The sequence below is a fragment of the Vipera ursinii genome, assembly GCF_947247035.1.
Source record: "Vipera ursinii genome assembly, chromosome: 6".
Lineage (NCBI taxonomy): Eukaryota > Metazoa > Chordata > Lepidosauria > Squamata > Viperidae > Vipera > Vipera ursinii.
The window spans coordinates 8,521,468-8,533,271 of NC_139515.1; the positions used below are offsets into that span (position 1 = coordinate 8,521,468).

General features: G+C 47.7%; 1 protein-coding gene across 1 annotated transcript in view; it reads left to right on the forward strand.

Annotated features, from left to right (window-relative positions):
* LOC310642546 (phytanoyl-CoA dioxygenase, peroxisomal-like) overlaps window positions 1–11,804 on the forward strand; it is a 156,376-nt gene that overhangs the window by 138,626 nt on the left and 5,946 nt on the right. The gene's annotated exons all lie outside the window — the stretch shown is intronic.

Below are 11,804 nucleotides of genomic sequence, written 5' to 3' on the forward strand. Positions count from 1 at the left end.
GAGTCAAAACATATATTTTAGGATTGTTAGCTAAATCACTTGTTTTTTTCCATATAAAGATGCTTTCATGGCTTGTCATAAGTGTGAATCAATACCTTCCTCTGTCTATACAGCTCCACATGCAGTTTAAATTGCAGACAGTATAAACGTTTCAGTTTGGCCACCAGAGGTCGCTGCCTGCCTTAACATAAATCCAAGCTTGCTGTTTACCTTTTGCATTCCAAGGATAGGGCCTCTTTCACTTAGCAGTAAACGAGGGACTTGGTTACCAAGGCAATTAATTGTTTTATGGCCCTTTTATGGCTGATCTCAGAAGTCTGTTAAACAAAGGGAGTTTAGCAAACTGACAAACTTTTTTCCTTTTCTGAGTAAAATTCAGCTCTAAACACAAATTGGGTTTGCAACACAGGATATCTCTGACCTTCCCAGGCCAATTTGGGGAAAAGGCAGTTTCCCTTTGGAGAAGACAGGGAAATTTTTGGTCCTGCATTTAATTTCAAAAAGGGTTGAAGATTACAAACAGTCTCTCTTGGCAATTAGGAACATTTGTAAACATTCAAAGCAGATCTCTCTGAGTGAGCAGAAACTCATTTGCATTTCAAAGCCTCTCCAAATCACTTTAAGATGCTATGCTTGCTTGCAGATAACATGCACATATATGGATTGCCTTTTAACTAAGCTTGCTTGCAGATAACATGCACATATATGGATTGCAGACAGAAGGAATTTAATTGTCTTTTGACTATTCTGGATCAAGCTGCTGTATTGTGATTGATCCCTTTGTTAAGACCCCTGTGCTGGTTTGTGTAAACAGATGTTATCACTGTTAACAGCTTTCTTCCAGATAGCAGAATTCATGAAATACCTTGATCATCCAGAAATACCTTTATTTGCATGCAGATGAGATTACAGCAGACAAGGCTTAGACAGATGATATATGGATGGTAATTCAAGGTCAAAAGACAGTTATGACTCCCAGTGTCTGCACGCGTATCTGCCGGTAATGGAGGAGCACGTGTGTCTGCTGGTTATGGAGTAGGAGAGTCCCCAGGGAGAAAGAAGGAGGAAGTCCATCCCAGAAAGGGGAAGGGCGTAAGGCACATGGTCAAGAAGAGGAAATATGTCATAGGGAAGGAGGGGTTAGCTGACCCAGATAAGATAGCATATTTTCCCAAACAACCACATGGTGGCAGCATAGTTTGGTTTTATAAAAGCGAAAATTTATATTAAAATACCTGGATGGCTTTCAACAATGGAAGCATTTGCTTATCCAAATTTGATTAATTATGAGAAAGTTGTATAAAGATATAAAGATATTTTGGACAATGAAGGGAAATTGAAATATAGACAAAACTTAGAAGAGCAGGGTATTGATTTATCATGGTGGCATATTTGCAAATTCAAACGAGATATGAAAAAGATGTTCAGACAATGGGATTTTACAAAGAACAGACAGAATTTGACCAGATGTTGCTGAAAACAGATGAAAAACTGATTTAAAAAACTTTACAAATATTTGTTAAGCTTAAAGATGGAAGAGGAACAAGTGAAAGAAACAATGATAATATGGGCAAAGAACTTTGGATATAATATAGAATTAGAAAATTGGCAAAGCTTATGGGAAGGAAACTCTAAAATAACAAAAGCGGCAACCTATAAAGAAAACTTATGCAAAATGTTTTATAGATGGCATTTAACACTGGTGAGATTAGCAAAAATGTTTAAAAATATGTCTATTAAGTGTTGGAAATGTAAACAAAAACCAGGTACTTACTGTCATATTGTCAATGCTGCTGACATCAGATGTTTTTTCATTGACAACAGATGGAGATGCAGCCATTTTCTTCTTTTTGCTTTTAAAGTTAGATGATGCTGGGGGGAGGATTGTGCAGGAGAGTAGCTAGACATAATAACACTGAACCTAGTGTGAGAACCAAGGTTATTGAAATAAGAGATTATAAAGAATTGGGCTGGAGAACTGGAATGGAAGCCCACACTTTAAACTAATTGGGGAATGTGATTTATGACTGTTAACTGGAGGAGGGAATTGTGCTTTGATACTATGTGCTCAGCAGAGGGGAATTTAGTTTTTGGCTTTGATTATGTTAGTGCCGATGCTATGCTACTCAAATAAAGATTCTTTAAGGTAATCTGAGGGAACACCTGCTGCTGGCATCAAGTTCCCTTCGTCCTGTGCGCTTCCACAGGGAGGGCCTTCTCAGGGTGCCGCCAGCAAAGGATTGCCGGCGGGCAACATCCAGGGGGAGGGCCTTCTCTGTGGGCGCGCGTGCCCTTTGGAACCATTTACCCGTAGAGCTCAGGAGTGCCCCTGATTTTCGTTCATTCCGCCGGGAACTGAAGACCTGGCTCTTTGAGCTTTCTGGCCAGGACTGAGAATTTTTAATTTTTAACTTATTGTAATTGGGTTTTTAATCAGAGTTATAGGGGTTTTAGGTTTTTAATCAAGGATAATTTAATCTATTTTAATTGTTATTAACTTTTTGTATTGTTTTAATTGCCTTGTGAAGCACCCTGGGTCCTATGGGAGAAGGGTGGTATATAAATTCAATAAATAATAATAATAATAATCAATGCCTCGAAGTTCTTTGAAGAGTTTCATCTGTCGGAACCATGACATATATCTGGTGGACATGCCCTAAAGCTAAACGATTTTGGTCAAAAATACATATATGGTTAGAGAAAATGATTAAAAAACATATAGATTTTAAGCCAGAGTTGTTTCTGTTAGGCATAGCAGTAGGAAACTATGAGAAAGAATGTATATACTTAATTTTACGTTTATTAACCTCAGCAAAAATAGTATTTGCTCAATATTGGAAAAATGAAAACCCACGGGGAAAATTTTATCAATGGCTAGAAAAATGAGTTAGACAGAAAGGAATTAAATATGTATTAGTAAGAAGAAAGAAAAGAAGAGAATTATGGACTAATGATTTCTTTGTCAGTGGGCAAATGTATAAAATGAGCAGGGGATCAAATACTTTTTTCCCCCTCACTGTATCTCCATGCAATTTGGTTTTAGTCATTTCAATGGCACCTTTTGGGTGCCAGCTTAAGATCTTTAGGCACAGCTGAGCTCAGGATTCAGCCTGAGTTCTTGACTTACCTTTGTTGCAACTAAAGAGAATTAGGAGAAGAAATTCATACAATTGACGGTCAAGGTGTTGTGAAGGTTGGAAGTATGAGGATTGATCGTAAGGTATTTTTTTCTGTTCTTTTGTAACTTAGACCAGTCACTAAATGAATACCCATACTCTGGGCTAATCGAGGTGTTTAGTCAGCACTGCTATCGGGGTCCACAAGGTGGAGTTCCAAATGTCTACACCAGGGTTAGGCAACCTTGGCTCTTTTATGACTCATGGACTTCAACTCCCAGAATTCCTGAGCCAGCATAGCTCAGCTTGGAAACCTCTCCCTTTCCCCTCAGCATGGCTGGCTCAGGAATTCTGGGAGTTGAAGTCCATGAGTCATAAAGCGGCCTAGGCCTAGGCCAGGGGTAGGAAACCTTGGCTCTTTTATGACTCATGGACTTCAACTCCCAGAATTCCTGAGCCAGCATGGCTCAGCTTGGAAACCTCTCCCTTTCCCCTCAGCATGGCTGGCTCAGGAATTCTGGGAGTTGAAGTCCACGAGTCATGAAAGAGCCAAGGTTGCTTACTCCCTGACTGTATAATAATAGATAATTCAGAAGAATTATTCACGAGATGTCTGTTCCTTTTTCTGGAAGAAAACGAGCCGTAGGCATCGCAGGAGGAGAGCCAGATTAGTTTATGTAGGCAAAAAAATATATCAGGGCTCGGATAGCATTTTTTGCAGCGAATAAATGTTATTAGCCCACACTGCAATGGTTAACATGAATAAGATCTGGAAATGCAGACATATTGATATAAATACAAGAAGCAGGCTAATTAGGGCAACAATCTTCTTTATAATGATGTACAGGTGTGAGAGTTGGGCACTAAGAATGGCAGATAGAAGAAGAATTGATGCCTTTGCGTAAATTATTGAGTACACCATGGACATCCAGAGCAACTAACTTAGAAGTATTACGGTATATCAAATAAAACCAGACACATCACTTGAAGCTAAAATCATAAGACTACATCTGATTTACTTTGGCCGTGTTGTGACGTTCAAATTCATTGGAGGTCCATGAGGCTAGGAAGGGTCAGTGGTACAAGAAGAAGGAGCAAGCAAAGAACACGCTGACTTGATAACATCAAAAGTGACACAAAGTGGAACATCCAACAATTGAAAGAAGTTGTAGCTTGACAGGATAGCATGGAGAGCACTTGCTTGTAAAGTCGCTAAGAATTGGACACGACTAAATAGCAGTATTCCAGTATTTGAGGGGCTGCCACAAAGAAGAGGGAGTCAAGCTATTCTCCAAAGTGCCAGAAGGCAAAACAAGAAGCAACGGATGGAAAATAATCAAAGGAGAGAAGCAACCTGGAATTCAGGAGAAATTTCCTGACAACCATTGAACTTAACGCATCAGGTGTACAGATTAAAAACATCTCCGTATATTTGAAATTAAAATTCCTTAGCCAACCTGAGATGCGGATTTGGTACTCCACAGTTTTGTACAATTGGGCAGCTTCCAGCACAAATTTTTATCCTCCATCATAAATTGGGTTCTAAACAGCTTCACAGGGAGGAAACTGGTTTGATGATGGGCTTGACACCTAAGGAGTAAGTTAGAACTGGATTTGTGCTACCTTCTCGCAGGCATGGTGTGTATGACATGACACCTGCTAAAGTAAATATCTGGAGAGACGTTACAGGTGGTCCTTGACTTATAGCCATTCATTTAGTGACCATCTGAACTTAGAACGGCATTGAAAAAAAGTGACTTACACCCAGTTCTTGCACTTAACAACTGTTGCAGCATCCCCACAGTCACACGATCAAAATTTGAGTGCTTGGCAACCAGCGTGTTTTTATGATGGTTACACGGTCCTGGGGTCACATGATTGCCACTTATGACCTTTCCAGTGATCTTCTGGCAAGCAAATTTAATGGGGGAAGCTGGATTTGCTTAACGACCGTATGATTCACTTAACAACCACAGTGATTGGCTTAGCAGCTGGGGCAGTAATGGTCATAAAATGGGATGTGATTGATTTAACAACTGCTTCACAATGGAAATTCTGGTCCTGATAGTGCTCGTAACTCAAGAACTACTTGTATCAAATTCTGCCCCACACTTTACTCTTTGGGGCACAATATCCTTTCTTAACATGAATGTATAATGGATTAGATAATCCATTATAATCTATGATCAACTAGGTCAGACATCCCCAATCTGTGGACCGCGGGACAGGCTGGCACACATGCACACACACACCCACTTGTCTTAGCGCTGTAGCCACAGGGCACAAAATCAAGCCACTGCCATGCCTCGGGGCACAAAAATGGGATGCCGCTGCACCATGAAGTGCAAAAATGGGCCACCACTGTGCCTCGGGGTGTGAAAACGGGATGCTGCTGTGCCGCGCAAAAACGGGCCACCGCTACATTGCAGGGCATGGAAACAGGCTGCGCCGTGCAAGAATGGAGCAGGGCTAGTATCACGTGGGCATTAGTCCCGCCTTATTTGCATCATGTGCGTGCTCACATCCCTGTGCGCACGTGCTCGAACGTGCATGTGTAAAATGCTTCCCCCTCACTTTTCCTCCGGTCCACCAGCCGAGAAAGGTTGGTGACCTCTGAACTAGGTCAACCTTTGACAGAACGGGAATGCGATGTGAGATGGTCAGAATGAACATTACATGTTAGGGTTACCATATATTTGTAACCCCAATGCTGGATGGTCCCATGACTTCCGGTTTAAGATGGCGGACGTGCTTGTTCGAGCTCCGTGAGCTCCGTGAGTTCCAGTTATGAGGCGTCCCTTTGGAGCCCCTCAGGAGCCTTTGGGCTGTCTGGGATGTGGATTGGGGGACGGGCAGCTAGTTGCTGACGAGAACGGGCGGAGAACAGCCGGTAGCCTGCGAGCCCTTCCATCTGTTCGCCTTTGTTGCCTTCTGCCTTCTGCCGCTTGCCTTTTTCGGGCCGCCCTCAGCTGTTCGTGGCCGCCTTCTCCGGACCGCCCTCAGCTGTTCGTGGCTGCCTCCGGCGTTCCCTATTGTTTCCTGCTATCAGCTGTTTGTGGCTGCCTCCGGCGTTCCCTATTGTTTCCTGCTGTTCCGGACCGGCTGGACTGCTTGGTGCTTTCGGGCTGTTCCTGGTCGGCGAGGAGGACGAGGAGGACGCCTGCAGGTTCGTTTGGGGTGGCGGTGATGGCGGCGTCGGCGTGGGCGGCGGCCTCGGCGCTGGCGGCAGTTTCTCGGGCCGCGCTCGGTGGCGGCGTTTCTTGCTTCCCCGGGCCGTTTCGGGCCGCCTTTAACATCTTTGGACTGCCTCTGGTTGCTGAGAGAGACGCCTGTGGGTCCGACTTGGCGGCGGCGATGGCGGTGGCGATGGCGGCGAAGGCGTGGGCGTTGGCGTTGCCGCTGGTAGCGGCGTCCCATGGGGCCGCATCCGGCGATGACGACGACGGCAGCAGTTGGCTCTGGCCGTTCTCAACGACCAGCACTAAGCGGTGGCATTCCTGGGGCCTCCAGGCCCGAGTGGCAACATTTGACCTGCTTTTGGACCACTTCGGCGGCATCAGCGTTTTCTGGCCTATTTGGGCCGCTTGATTGGCTGATTGGCTGCGATGTTTTTCGGGCTCTTGGCCCCTCTCGCTGGCGGTGGTGTTTCCATCTTACCCCAGACTGCATCAGGCTACTTTTAGTGACACTATCGTCCTCGGGCCGTTTTGGCGGCGGAGAGGGCGACTGAGAGTTATCCTAGCGGCGATGATGTTTCCTGTGCTGCCTCGGACCGCTTGTGTAGGCAACGGCGTCTTTGGACCGCTTCAATGGAGCAACAGGCGGTCTTTACACCGCTTTTGGACCGTTTTAACGGCGGTGACGCTTTTAGACCATTTCGCCCATTTTGGCCCGTCTACTCTTCTGCCTGAATATATAACTTTGTCTGCCTCCCCCTCTCCCCTTTGGATTCGGTCGGTCCTGGGTACCAGCCATGGTGGGAGAGTGGCTGACTTTTACATCTGCAGCCCCATAGAGGTGGGAGCTCTATGGGGCATGCCTACCCAGAGTATATCTTTGACCATCCCCAGGTACAGAGTTACTACCTGCCGTGAGAGGGCGGGGGGGACCTGTTTACTGCGGCACCCAGCTAAGTGGCAGTGTAGCTGGGTGTGGATCCAGATATTTTCTTTTCTGGCCTTCGACCCTCCTATGGACATGATCATGTCCGGGACTACCTATTCTGGACTTGCTGGACTAATATGCGACAATATTCTAGCACGGACTTGCTCGCCCTCAGGGGTGCCCCCCTCTCCTGGGTGCGACCCGCCTCTTTAAATTCTAACCTCGATGAAGGGCCCGAGTTTTGGGTCTCTGAGAGATGGCTGGACAGGGGCAGGGGCCGTCAACATAAATGTAATAAGAGGCCCCTGATTATGTTTTTATCAAAAAATTTTACGGGGTTGGGGAGAGGGGTGGGAGATAGGGGTTGTTTGGCTTTGGGGGGCGGCCAATCAACCATAGTTCAGGCCAGACTTGGGTCTGACCGCGCGGGGGGAGAACGAGGGGTCGTTGTCTCCGGGGCTCATGAGCGGGTCGTGGGATTACCAATTCCCACGACGGGGAATGGCAGCAGGCGGATAGACAGGGGGCCATATCGTTACCGGGAGCGCCGTCTCTGCTATTTGCAAGCGGTGGGGCGCTCCGACCCTCTGCTTCTTTCCCGAGGTTCCGGGAGCGAGGATGTGCAGCCTCCTGAGCTCAGGCTGGTGTACCTGAATGCCAGGTCCGTGGTTAACAAAGCTCCCCTTGTTAGGGATTTAGTTGAGGGTGAGCATGCGGACCTGGCTTGCATCACGGAGACTTGGTTGGGCCCAGAGGGTGGGGTCCCTTTGGTTGACGTTTGCCCACCAGGCTTCCGGGTGCTACACCAGCCTCGAGCTCAGGGTAGGGGTGGGGGTGTGGCGGTGATTGTTAGGGAGACCTTATGTCCGCGGGAGACCACCGTTCCTCAGATAGTCGGGTGTGAGTCTCTCTTTATGAGATTTGGCTCTGGGGCGCAGCTGGGCTTGCTGCTCGTGTACATTTCGCCTAGTCGCGTAGCGGCAGCCCTGCCCGAGCTGCTCGATATCCTCTCGGGGTTGGTGGTTGAGTTCCCCAAACTTATAGTTTTGGGAGACGTCAGCCTACCATCCCTGGGAGGTTCATCTGAGCTTGCTCGGGAGTTCATGGCTTCCATGACGGCCATGGACCTGACGCAGGTAATTTCTGAGCCAACTCATGAGGGAGGCCACACCCTTGACCTGATTTTCTTATCTGGACGGTAGTTAGATGATCTTGGTGGGGGCTTTCCATCTATTATGCCCCTGTCATGGACCGATCATCACCTCCTGCGGCTGGTCTTCCATTTTGCCACCCCCCACCGTGGGGGTACGGAGCCAACTAGATGGTACCGCCCCAGACGCCTAATGGATCCTGATAGATTCCAAGCGGCGCTGGGGTCCCCACCTGCCTCCATTGCTCACAGCTCGGTGGATGCCTTAGTGGAAGCCTGGGAAAGGGCAGCCACTGAGGCACTCGACCGGGTTGTACCCTTGCGGCCCCTGACCCGGCGCAGATCCCAGCGAGCTCCATGGTTCTCCGCGGAGCTCCGGGAGATGAAGCGTCGGAAACGGGGCCTAGAGAGCTGCTGGAGGTCCAGCCGATCTGAACCCGACCGATTGCGGTTAAGAACCTACATTAGGTCTTATCTCGCTGCGATGAGGGAGGCGAGGTGTAATTACTTCTCCACCCTCATCGCGTCCGCAGATAATCGCCTGGCCGCCTTGTTTAGGGTGACTCGCTCCCTTCTTAATCAGGAGGTGAGGGAGGATCCCTTGCAGGGTCGTGCCGAGGAGTTTAGTCAACATCTGTCGGATAAAACCGCTCGGATTCGTACCGGTTTGGACTCCAGCTGGGCAGAGTCTGGCGATCAGGACGCGGGCGGTCTTGTCAATGTTATCTGGGAGGAGTTTGATTCTGTGACCCCTGATGAAGTGGACAGGATTATGGGGAAGCTGAGTTCCACCACATGTTTATTGGACCCGTGCCCTTCTTGGCTGGTTTATGCAGCTAGGGAGAGGACACGAGGCTGGCTCCAGGCGGTTATATCTGCTTCTTTGAGCGAGGGTTATTTCCCCACCATCTTGAAGGAGGCGGTGGTGAGACCTCTCCTCAAGAAGCCTGCCTTGGACCCAGCTGTATTGAACAACTTTCGTCCAGTCTCCAACCTTCGCTTCCTTGCGAAGGTTGTTGAGAGTGTGGGGGCGCATCAGCTCCCCCTGGTCCTGGATGAAGCGGATTATCTGGACCCTTACCAATCGGGTTTCAGGCCCGGGCACAGCACGGAGACGGCATTGGTCGCTCTGGTGAATGATCTCTGGAGGGCTCGGGATAGGGGATATTCCTCTGTCCTAGTCCTATTAGACCTCTCGGCGGCTTTCGATACCATCGACCATGGTATCCTGCTGCAGCGTCTCAGGGGATTGGGAGTGGGAGGCACGGTTTTCCAGTGGTTCTCCTCCTATCTCCTGGGACGCTCGCAGTCGGTGTTGGCAGGGGGGCAGAGGTCGACCCCTAGGACTCTCACTTGTGGAGTTCCTCAGGGGTCGGTCCTCTCGCCTCTCCTGTTCAACATCTATATGAAACCGCTGGGTGAGATCATTCGTGGTTTTGGAGTTGGGTATCATCAATATGCTGATGATACCCAACTTTTTATTTCGACCCCAAACCACTCCAGTGATGCCCTCGCTGTGATGTCCCGTTGCCTGGAGGCGGTTCGGGTCTGGATGGGGAGGAACAGACTTCAACTCAACCCTGGCAAGACTGAGTGGCTGTACATTCCGGCTTCCCGGGACACCTGGGACGTTCCACCTCTTTCTATGGGGGGTGAGCTTTTACCCCCTGTGGATAGGGCTCGCAACTTGGGAGTCCTCCTAGATTCACGACTCACTCTGGAGGATCACATAGTGGCCGTGACTAGGGGGGCTTTCGCCCAGGTTCGCCTGGTGCGCCAGTTGCGACCCTATCTGGACCAGGAGGCCTTATGTACGGTCACTCATGCGCTCGTGACCTCTCGCCTAGACTACTGTAACGCTCTCTACATGGGACTTCCCTTGAAGACTACTCGGAGGCTCCAACTGGTACAGAATGCGGCCGCGAGAGTTGTCTTGGGAGTTTCCCGGTACTCCCATGTTACACCTTTGCTCCGTGACCTGCATTGGTTGCCAGTTGTCTTCCGGGTAAGGTTCAAGGTTTTGGTTATGATCTTTAAGTCCCTACATGGCATGGGTCCGCGATACCTCGAGGACCACCTGCTGCCCGCGTCGACTCCCCTCCGCCCTGTGCGCGCCCACAGAGTGGGCCTCCTCAGGGTGCCTCTTGTCAAGGAATGTCGACTGGTGGCCCCCAGGGGGAGGGCCTTCTCTGTGGGTGCTCCGGCGTTATGGAACCAACTGCCAGTAGAGCTCCGGATGGCATCAGACCTCCGATCCTTCCGTCGCGGGTTGAAGACCCATTTATTTGAACTAGCGGGTCTGGCCTGATGGGGGTACATGGTTTTTTTTTTTATATAGGCTGTTTTATTATTGGTTTTAACTTGGGCATTGATTTAATTGTTTTTAATGTTTGTATTGTTATTTATATTTATGCCCTGTGAACCGCCCTGAGTCCCCTTGGGAGAAGGGCGGTATAAAAATCTCAATAAATTAAATTAAAAATTAATGATCATCTAAGACAAGTACACATCATAAACAGAATAAATAATTGTAGTGGCACACTACTTTCAATAATAAGTCAATATTGACTTACCTAAAGAGAAACAGAATCACCATAGGTGGCAGCGGGAGTCATCTTCGACTTCCTGCTGGCTTCCCCATTGATCTTCCTCGGGGGAAGCTGGCAGGGAATGTTGGAAATTGTGGTCACGTGACCCTGCAGATACTGCAATAGACGCAGCTTGGCAAATAAAACAGGTCTGAACATTGTGGAAATTTCAGTTCCACAGGAGTAACGAGTCCTGGATTACTTACACATTCTTTAATTTAGCTGGAAGGGATCTTGGAGGTCTTCTAGTCCAACCCCCTGCTCAAGCAGGAGTCCCTACACCATTCCAGATAAATGGCTGACCAGTCTCTTCTTAAATGCCTCCGGTGATGAAGCCCCCACGACTTCTGAAGGCAAGCCATTCCATTGGTTGATGGCTCTCACAGTCAGGAAGTTTCTCCTTAATTCCAGGTTGCTTCTCTCCTTGATTGGTTGAAATTTGGAATCTTGGTTCAAAAATTGTTGCAACATAATGTACCATTTTTGGCTAAGTTGAAGTTACAAACAGATAAATGCAGTGAGAGTTTTAATAGTATATAAACTATTAAGAAACAAATCTTAAACAAGTTTGTTTGGGTTTGTTTTTTTTTTTGGAGAACACAGGAACTTTATTCAGTCTGATCGCATAATGCTGAGCTTAAAGCACTGTAGAATTTCTTTTTCAGCAACATATCTCCACATTTGCTACAGGAAAGATTTAACAATATACTTTTAAAACCTGTTTGTGTCCCTGTAACTCTAGGGAGGTGAAGACAATACCTCATGGTACTTTTTATTATACCACAATACGGGGGCTAAAGTGATTCTCTTTTTATAAATTAACCCACAGAATCAGATCTCTCTTAC